The sequence below is a fragment of the Miniopterus schreibersii genome (genome assembly GCF_964146895.1).
Source record: "Miniopterus schreibersii genome assembly, chromosome: 19".
NCBI classification, from domain to species: domain Eukaryota; kingdom Metazoa; phylum Chordata; class Mammalia; order Chiroptera; family Miniopteridae; genus Miniopterus; species Miniopterus schreibersii.
The window spans coordinates 7,662,577-7,672,779 of NC_138119.1; the positions used below are offsets into that span (position 1 = coordinate 7,662,577).

Here is a 10,203-nt window from a genome sequence, read left to right on the forward strand (position 1 = left end):
AATTGTATCCTGCTTTCTTTTTAGTGTTATATAAAAAGATGCACTTTTCAAGGATTTGAAACTAGAGACGTAGCAGGCTCTCCTAAATACATACATTCATATCCAATTCTACTATGTAACTTCCTATCTCATTCTAAAGCTAAAAAGCCAAAAGACAGATTTCTCAAGTTTTCAAATCACATTCCCAAATTATACATTCATTGGCTATTTTATCTCACTTGACAATATAAAAGCAACAGAAAATAAAACTGCATTTGCATAGTTATTAGACATCTCTGAACTCTCAAATTACCATTTAAAACACATGAAGAATTAGGTCTGCAATGTCCCAACAATATCATTTAGAAATAATCTAAATTATTACTAAGATCAAAACTGCTACTCTCTTCCCCTTTGGTTCCTGAACAATTCGGCCTAAAGCCATTGGGTGGAAGAGAGTAAGGTAGGCATCCGAGCCCGATGCTAAGGACCACAGGGCCCAGAGCAGGGTATCAGAGCACAGAGCAGGAGTAGTAAGGAGAGCATCTGTGTAGGTGGGCTGCCGGTGTGGACTCTCAGGACCCAAACCGGGTAAAAAAGGGCAGCCCCACAGAGAGGCAGCCTGGTGAGGGATGTTAGTGCCTGAGCAGAAGGAGGGAGCAGCCAGGCTGATGGGTGGCCTGGTGTGGGCTGTCAGAGCCAGAGTGGGGTGACGAGAGGATCCCTGTGGCAAGGGGCAGGCTGGCACACTGTACTGACAAACGGACCTCGGGTTGCATTTCAGCCCCTCAGCTTCTCAAAACAGTAATTACCCTTACTACATATAAGGTAAAACATAAAGTTAATATCAAATATTATTTTATCATTATTTAAATTCATTTAAAATTCTAAAACTGATATTAAAATTAGAAAAGATTCCATATAATGTGATGGGTGACCTTTCCTGTTTATATATTAATTCCGGACTGGAAAACATAAGGACAAGGCTATGTACTTGTCAGGTTCACTAGAGAGTCTTGTATATACTTTGCTTTAAATTGGTAAGGGTTGAAAATCCTAGTTAAAACAGTAAGTTGTTGTGAATGGTAAAAATAGGACTATAGTCTTTCTACCTGGCAATAGAAATTCTTTGGTCTTAATATAAAACAATGGGAAGCAACGCCAGGTAATCAATCTTCAGAATAAATGATGAACTAAGCTGCAAGAATTCATTTTCTTGGAATCCACATCAAACTCAATTAGTGATGCAGGGCAAATGGATCTTTTCGCCAAATGTCTTTCTTTACGTTTCAAATTTCTCTTTAGAATAATAACAGAAGTTTGGAGACAGAGAAAAGAGGCTTAACATCGCTAAATTTTATTTTCTTCAAATTTTCTTCATTGATAATACTCTCTTCCAGATGTGACAATGTTCGAAAGGTACAGCCAAAGCCGTACTTGCCACAACAATGTGTTTTGGAACCCTTAGACATATAGCTCATCTTTAGTTCACTAAATTCCCAAAAATGTCAGTTAAATATGCAAAACTTTGTTATTCAAAAGTATTGGAAAACACCTACCAAATGAGACTGCCTCTCAACCAGAAAAATTCTAGAGTCACACAATCTGCTTAGCTCTTTATCTCAACTATCAAACTCGGCTGTGACATGACAGTAAATAGGTATAATTAGCTCTGAACACAATATTTTTAAATATATCTTTATTGATTTCAGAGAGAGGAAAGGAGAGGGAGAGAGAGAGAGATAGAAACATCAATGATGAGTCATTGACCGGCTGCCTCCTGCACGCCCCCGACTGGGGACCGAGCCCACAACTGGGGCATGTGCCCCGACAGGGAATCAAACCCCGATCGCCTGGATCCCAGGTTGACACTCAACCGCTGAGCCACACCCGGCCGTGCCACAATATTTTTAAAAACTTGGCTACTCAGCAAGCTTCCTTTAATATATTTAATAACTTCCAATATTTTTCAATATATCCATGAGATCCAGAGGCTTTCTATGCATACCAAAGCTCTGAGATCCACAAAACAGTAATTTCAAAGAGTGCTCTAAGCCCTTGGAACAAATGGGACAGAATGAGAGCCCAGCAATGACCTGCTGGGCAGTGTGCTCACTCATGCCCAGCTTACTGTTTCTGCTAACAACCAGTGGTCCTACTGCCCTGGACACACAGCAGCAAGCAGGAGGATGCGTACATTGTCAGCTGTATTGCTTTGACTATTGTCTGTCTCCCTCCCTCCCTGCAACATTTTTGTACTTCCAGATGCAGCTACTGGACATGTCTCTGTATTTTATTTTACTTCTGTGCTGTCTTCTAATTAAATAAGTTTTAAGGGCAAATTGATCTAGTTTGAATTTAAATTACAATTATCACTGAACTCTTAACAATATTCCACTTGATGAATGCATTTTAAGTTCAAAAATAAGCCTTGCTTAGATAGCATCTCACCATTTTTACCAACAGCAGATAAAATTTTGCTTGACTTTAACTTACGTTAATATAAATTAACTGTGTAATAATAAGCATCGTATTATGATCATGATCCAACTGTCCATCACTCTAATTCACATAATTTCCCCCTTTTGTTCCATGGTACCCCTTGCAGTTTAAGTAGCAGCAAATACTGTTGCAGAGCAGACCGTGTCATTTCCTCCCTGCAGGCCCCGTTATAATCAGCCTTAATAGACTCTTATTTAATCAGAGTTTCAGAGAATACAGATACATATTTAAATACAAAATTATGCTTCATATTGCTAAGTAACCAATTCAAAAATATCCTAGACAGCTGGAGGGTTTTGGTTTTTTTTACTCCAATGGAAAAAGAGAGAAAAATGCACCTCTCTTTTAAGTAGCAGCAAGAATAAAACACATGCGCCCACACACATAGCCACGCTAACCTGTCCTAAATTTCAACATCCACGTGGAAGCAATCTAAAAATATGCCATTTCTATGAACTTAAACTTCGAAGAAAAATGAATCATTTTCTTCCATGTCTTCTGTTGCAAACATTTATCACTGCTACGAAAACCATGAAAGTCAGAAATCTAACTTTTAAAAATAGAGCACAAATAATAATCTTTAACTAATATAAATGAATTAGTACTGTCTGAACTGAATGATAAAAATGCTAATTTCAGGCTGCTAACCAGGGACCTAAGATCTATAAGGAAAACAGTATCTTGACTTTCCTCCCCAAAAATAGGAGGTGCAAAGAAAAGTATCTGGGATGGCTGGAGAAGCAGTCCTTTAAAACCCCTTCTCTTACCTCACCATCTTTTATATCATTCTTCCATCAGGTAACCCGCTATAATGTCCATGAGGTGAAGAAAAGCTTCACGTTTTCTTTCTTCCTTAGGCTGAAAATTATTCATTCAAGTCGGAGGGGAAAAAGAGGCAAGATTTCAGCCTGCCCACCCTCTGGGAGCCAGTACAGGACACTCATGCTTTGGTCCTTTATTCCACCTGCCTTTCAATGCCACCACTTCCACCGAGGCGAAAAGGTCACTGATTCACTGGTTCGGTAAGGAGTACTACATACTGAAAAATATTTTCAAACCTATTTTTGATTCTGACATTGCAGAAGTTAATCTATTTCTCTGTATCTCAGGGTCCAAGCCAGAGAGGGAAACATTTTCCACTTACTCTAGAGGAGAAATGGAGGACGAGTGAAACATTTTCAGATGTTTTAGGAAATGGACTAGTTTAGAAACAGGAGATATAACTCTGAAGAACTATTTTTGAAAAACTGACCTGAGAAATGCAAGTACTTCGAAGAATATCTCTTAGGACAGGGTTAGCAGACTATGACCCACCTGCAGGCGAAATGCGGCTCAGCACCTGGTGTTTTTGCACACCTTCTGAGGTTTTTAAATCTAAGAAATACAGTATTTTGGGACATGTGGAAACTATAGGAAATCCAAATTTCAGTGTCCTAATGAACTTTAATTGGAACCCAACCCATGCTCACTCATTAAGTACTGCCTATGGCTCTTTTTTGGCAGAATTGGGTAGTTGTGACAGAGACTGCGTGGCCCACAAAGTCTAAAATACTTACTACCATCTGGACTTTTACAGAAAGTTTGCCAGTCCCTGCCCTAGAAGACGATACACTTATTCTAATGAGACTACAAATTAGGAGATTATTTTTAAAGCTCCTTTTTTGAAAATGCCTTCAAAGCCATAACACATTCTTTTGAGTCTTACCAGTGGTGGCAAACCTTCCTTCTTGAAGATAAGAATGAGTTCTGGAAACAGCTAAGCTATTTGGATCCCAGATTGAGTAAGATTGGTTATTAAGATGAATCAACTAGCAAACATTCACTGATAATTTAAATTTTTTAAAAAAGATTTCTTTTTTTAAAAAGTACTATCTCTCACTTCCGAGAGCTAATCACAATACGCTTTCATAGCTTTGACTCAAGGTAAATAGGCTATATATTCATGAAAATAGAAAGTATAGTGGAGAAAAAATAATTCTATAACAAAACTGGGAGATCTACCCTCTTAAGTGGCTGTGAATTTGCTATAAAGTGTTGTGCTGGGTTTTTTTTACAAAGAGAACCTCCAAAGCCCTCTTCCTTTGTTGACATCTCCATCTGAATGCTCCACAGACACTTCAAACTCAGCATGTTCCAAACTGAAATGGTTACCTTCCTCTAACATTAAAAAAAATAAGACAAGGTTCTCTATCCACACAGGTTCCCAAGCTTAGAAACTAAGTTTACTTTTCTGTTCACCTTCAAAGCCAATCAATTTTTAAGCCCTCTAAATTCTACATTTTCAGTACCTGTCCTCGCCTCTTCATCTCTCTTTGCCTACTCCAGGCCCTTATCCTCTTATCTACTTCAATAGCAACAGCCTTCTAATGTCTCTCTCTCCATCCAACCCAGCCTCCACACCATACCACCATCCTGTTATCTTTCCTAATTACTTAAAGTCCTACACTGGCTCTCCATTGTTTTTAGAATCAAGTCCAAAGTCCTTAGCATGATACGCAGGCTCTTTACCACATGGCACCACCAGACTTCTTTTTTCTCTTTTTGAGTCACAATGTTTTATTTACCTAATCTGTATGCTGTTTTAGAATGTATCCTGTACTTCAAAGTATTAAAACTACCTTTATTAGCACTACGCTCTAACCAACTGAGCTAACCGGCCGGCCTAAAACTACCTTTAAACTTTGCCAAACTGGACAAATCTATTCCAAATGAGAGGCAGTGAAATCCCACATTCAACCTAATTTCTAGCAGTTTCAGTGATCCTAATGTGATGAGCAACCATGCTCCGCCATTCCTTTTTTCCAGCTTATTTCCAGGCACCATCCCCTTCAGCCCAACCACTCATCACTACAACACTCTGACCTTAGTGACAATGAACTGCGACACATCCCTCAAACATACCGTATGCTTTCACATAACATTCCTGATTTTCAGCTACTGTCTCCTGTTCTTTCCCAACTCGGCAAACTCCTACTCATCCTTCAAAGCCAAATTCAAATATGGTATCTTCCTTCTAACCCTTCTCCCTACCATATGTAGCATTATTTTCCCTAATCAATGTTCCCATTAAACTCTAGATCTCTGTTTTAACTCTTATCACACTGAAAATGTAGGGACTTAATGTCTGGTTATAAGCTTCTTGAAGTTAGGGGAGCATTTTCTTTTCTTCAATCTAATGTTTAACTCATGGTCTGAGAACAGTCATTTTAAACTTCATATTGAAAAATAATCACCTCTTATATTAAGATAATGCCATAATTGTAGTGACTGAGTGACTGAGAACCTAGAAACAAAAAGAATCCCACATCATTCACCAAAGAAAAAAAAAAGCTCTTATATGCAAAGTATAATTAAACAGTAGCTTGGACATGTCTTCAATCTACATCTTGCACTACCAGTTTCTTTTCTCTCCCTATGTCTCTTTCCTTCTTTTTGAATACCTTCTTTACAGAACTCTTTTAAATACCCATTGTATTTTATTTGTATCTCACTCACAGAATTTGAAACTCAGTACAGTGCAGAGGTTAAGATCAGGATTTTTGGGAGCCCAACTGTTTGGTTTGAATCCTAGCTCTGCTACCTAGGCTGTTTGATATGGGCAAGTTACTCAACCTCTCTGTGTTTCTCAACAAGGAGCTCATAATAATAATGCCCCTCATGGTGCTGGGTAATGATTCAATTAGCTAATGCATGTAAAGAATTTAGAACACTGCCTGGCTCAGAGTAGGTCCCAGTTAATGCTGGTGGATGTTGTCATCAGTTTTAAAAACTCCTTTCTAGGTACTTATTTTAGTACACATGTTAGAGCATAATGTCCAGGATGGAAGAATTATATCCTGCCCATACATGAACATTGTACAATATACATGCTCAAACTGTGCCTTGGAACACAATAGGTGCTCAATAAATAATGTAAATGTAAGGCTTCAGGCTTCTAATATCAACAAGTTATAAATCACAGCAACATTTATGGTGTCTATTTTAAGTTGTGGTTTTAAAGCAGTTTCAAAACATTCCTCTTCCACTGAATCTTTGAAACATGTAAAACTTTTAAAGCAACACAAAAATTCTATTCAGTAGGCCCTTCCCCTTTCACTCCTCCATTTGATTTGACCGTGGTGTTCAGTGACCTGAAGCTCCCATCCATAACGTTTTGTGTTTTTGAAAAATGTATCTTTATTGATTTCAGAGAGAGGAAAGGAGAGGGAGAGAGAAACAGAAACATCGATGATGATGCAAGAGTCACTGATCGAGCCCACAACCCAGGCATGTGCCCTGACCAGGAATTGAACCGCAATCTCCTGGATCCCAGGTCCATGCTCAACCGCTGAGCCACGCCCGGCCAGGCTCATCCATAATGTGATTCATTACAGATCATTTAAGATGCAATGCCCAGCTTTAGAAATCTGCCTATTGTCACAGCCTAAAAAAAAATTCTTCCTTTAAATTTGCATTAAAAAAATCCATTGCCACCTTCAACACACACAAAAAAATTAATGAAAAGCCAAGAGACACAATTACTACATTTCCTGGTTTCTGCCTGGGAAACTAATTCAGAGCACGCCCAGAAGTATCCTCAGTAAAAGTCTGCTGGTTACAAACTGCTATTCCCTGTCTGATTTTCAGTCTCCTCCCCCCCCCCCCCAAATCCCTCCAACGCTAACATACCCATACAAAAGAATGCAAATGTCTATACTAAAGGCTGCACGAAAAATACAGCTACATATTAATTTTATTTGGGAGGACTTAAATCTTAAAAGAGCGAATCAAAGTCTTGACTTAAAGCAACACTCACGGCTTATTTTCCCAGGTAACAGACTATAGCTATAGGCTGCTCCGCGGTAAATTATTTTAGTAGCAGCGTGTAGGTAACTTGCGCTATTCTAGAAAAAGTCACTAAGCAGTTAAACATGGGCTACACACACTTCAAACCATGGTGATTTTGTGGAAAATGGGCTTGAAGAATTCACCTACACGGTAAACAAAGATCTCGGACTTTGCAACACTGTAGGCCAATCACCAGCTTCAGGGGAAAGGTTCACAGGGTTCCTACTGTGTGTCTGGCCACTAGTCAATGTGCACGAGGCCGGTGCACAAACACCACCTAACGTCCGTGGCACACGCTCATCTCCTTGCACCCTCGGCACGAGCGAGCCGGTCCCACAGCGAAGGAAGCGGGGCCCGGAGCGGCTCCGACCGAGCGCACACGGCCGGCCCGCGGGTCCCGGCCCGGACTCCAGCCCCGGGCTCATCGCCGTCCTCTGCTCCCTAGTGACGCAAAGCCCTCGGATGTCCCGTCGTCAGATTTAAAAATCAAAATCACCTTGGCTTTGGCTGTTACGCTTGTCAGATTCCGTGAAGAACCAAAGCACACAAAGAACACGACTTTGGTTCTGAAGTCCCTCACCTCAGCCTGTCCGACGCTGGGACTGGCTCGTCCGGGACGAAGCCCCGTTTCCTCCCGCACGCGGGGCGCTCCCTCCGCCCCCCCGCCCAGGGCGGCCCCGTCCCCTAGTCCCCGAGGAGGGCGGCTAGGGGACCCTCAGCCCGGTTCCGCCACAACCGCTGCCGGCGACAGGCGGGGCCGGACACCGCGCGTCCCTCGGGGCCCGCGAGGTGTCGCGACCGCGGGCGGGAGCCGACACCTCCGCCAGCCCGCCCCCGGCTGGCCCGCGCGGCGGCCCCGCAGCACGGCGCCGAAGCCCCTACCTCGGACCCCGCCCCGCGTGGCCCGCACGGCCCAGCGCCTACCTGCCCGGGCCCGACGCCGCCTCCGCTGCGGGGCTGCGGGGCTGCGGGGCTGCGAGGCTCTCGTCGGCTCCTCGGCGGAGGCGCTGGGCGCTCGGTCAGCGCCGCGCTCGGGTCGGCGGCGTCCCGCCCCCGCAGGCCCGCCGAAGGCCCCGCCCCTGCCGGCCCCGCCCGTCTCTTATTGGCTGCCGTGTCCTCCCTCACGCTCCGGCCCGCCCCCGGCGCCGCCCGGGCTGTCGGAGGGGACCCGCCCCCGCTCCGGCCCGCGTACCGGCCAGAACCTAGCGCGGGCCGCGCGGCCCCAGCAGCCGACAACCGTCGCCGCTGTCGCCACTGTCGCCCAGCCGCGGTCTCTAGCAAAAGCTCCAGGGCCCTCGCTGTGCCCGCGGCCCGACCGGGCCTCCGCGACGGACCTGAGCTTTACACGACTTCAAACGGCACCTCGCTCAAGGGAACCACAGGCTTGTCCCCTGTCACCGGGCGCAGGAGGCCCGGGGTCGCCGTTCCTGAGGCGGAGCTCAGGGAGCAAACGTTTCCCGGGCAGTCGCCGTGAAGGGCTCATTGGAAACGTAGGTGCAAATAACTCTCGGAACGCCTGAGGCTTGAAATCCCGGGGCTGGGGCGCCTGTGACACGCCCTGGGCCCCAGGTCGGCGCCACGCCCTGTTGTGACACACGCGGGAGCGCTCCCGCGACGCGCTGCTGCCCAGGGATGCCAGGGCGCCGTGCCCGCCGCGAGCAGCACCCAGTTTCGCTCAAGGGGCGAGTCAGGGATGAGCCGAGCCTGTTCCCCGGGCGCTCGGCAGCCACCCGCCCGCCTGCCCAGCCCGCGGCGCGCCGCCGCCCGCTCCCGCCGAGCCCTCGGGTTGGGCGCCCGCAGCCTCCCCGCATCTGTTCACGGAGGCGCCAGCGCAGAGGACTGGCAGCCGGGGAGGCGGTCGGTTACACGTCGCAGATGCCCCAGCGAGCCAGTGTAGCCGCAGCAGCAGAGGCTGCGTGTCCCCAACTGTCGCGTAACCATGAGTTGTGGACAATGAAACAGGAGGTTCCTTCTCTGACGATAAAGGGAAGGGGGGGAAAAAAAGTCCTGACAAGACATTTTTAAAATCATGACTCAATGAGGAAATGAATGTATTGCTTGTAGTAAATTTTGAACAGTGATCTTTATGGACGACCTCTCCTCCCCATCGCCCGCCCCTCAAGTCCTTCCATATTTAGAAAACTTCCCAGTTGTCTAAGATGAGGTTTTGGGCTAGAATAGTGTGGATTTGAAATTTATTTCAGAATTCAAATTTATTTCAAAGTTCAAACTTTGCACCCGGGAAGATTATTTGGCAAAATGAGGCAGATTGATTACATATTCCAGGTATGAAACCAAATCTGGCCCGGGCTCTACGGCCGTGATAAATGAATTACCGTGTATGTGTTCTACTGCCCTCTCGTGGGTGAGATGGAAAAATACCCAATGGTAGTGTCTTTTTGAGTCGGAGAAAGAATGTTTAATTTAGCAGTTTATATTCTTTTGATGACAAGGAGCCCAAGGTAAAAATAAAATCGAGTTCTCCAAGGGACTTACAAATACTCAGCTAACAGAACTTCAACGTCAGAAAGCAGGGAGAGGACTCTTACACTAGGGCAAGTACCAACACGCTGTTGGGATCACACCCATGCTTACGGCTACCTACAGAATGTGGAAACAGACAGGAATTTGCTGTTCATTTTCCCCCCGTTTGAAACGTCATTACTTTCTGAGATGTTTCGCACAGTGCCCTTTTTCACATTTGTTTCCACTGATCCTATAACGTCACGCTGTGAACTACTAGAGAGTAGGAATGAAATCTTATTCTTTATACCTTTGCTGTCTAGAATAGCACCTGATACTTGAGATAACTTGATCAGTAATTGTTTAGTGAATAATTTGAATGAGGTATCAGCCCAGCCACTAGATGGCAGCCCAGTTGTATGTGCATAAGTA

General features: G+C 44.7%; 1 protein-coding gene across 1 annotated transcript in view; it reads right to left on the reverse strand.

The window, feature by feature from the left end:
* DENND2C (DENN domain containing 2C) overlaps positions 1-8,383 on the reverse strand; it is a 48,333-nt gene extending 39,950 nt beyond the window's left edge. The window contains exon 1 of the mRNA XM_081121151.1: positions 8,233-8,383. The gene's annotated coding sequence lies outside the window, so the exon portion shown is untranslated. The remainder of the gene's footprint in view (positions 1-8,232) is intronic.
* Between the last annotated feature and the right edge of the window lie 1,820 nt (positions 8,384-10,203).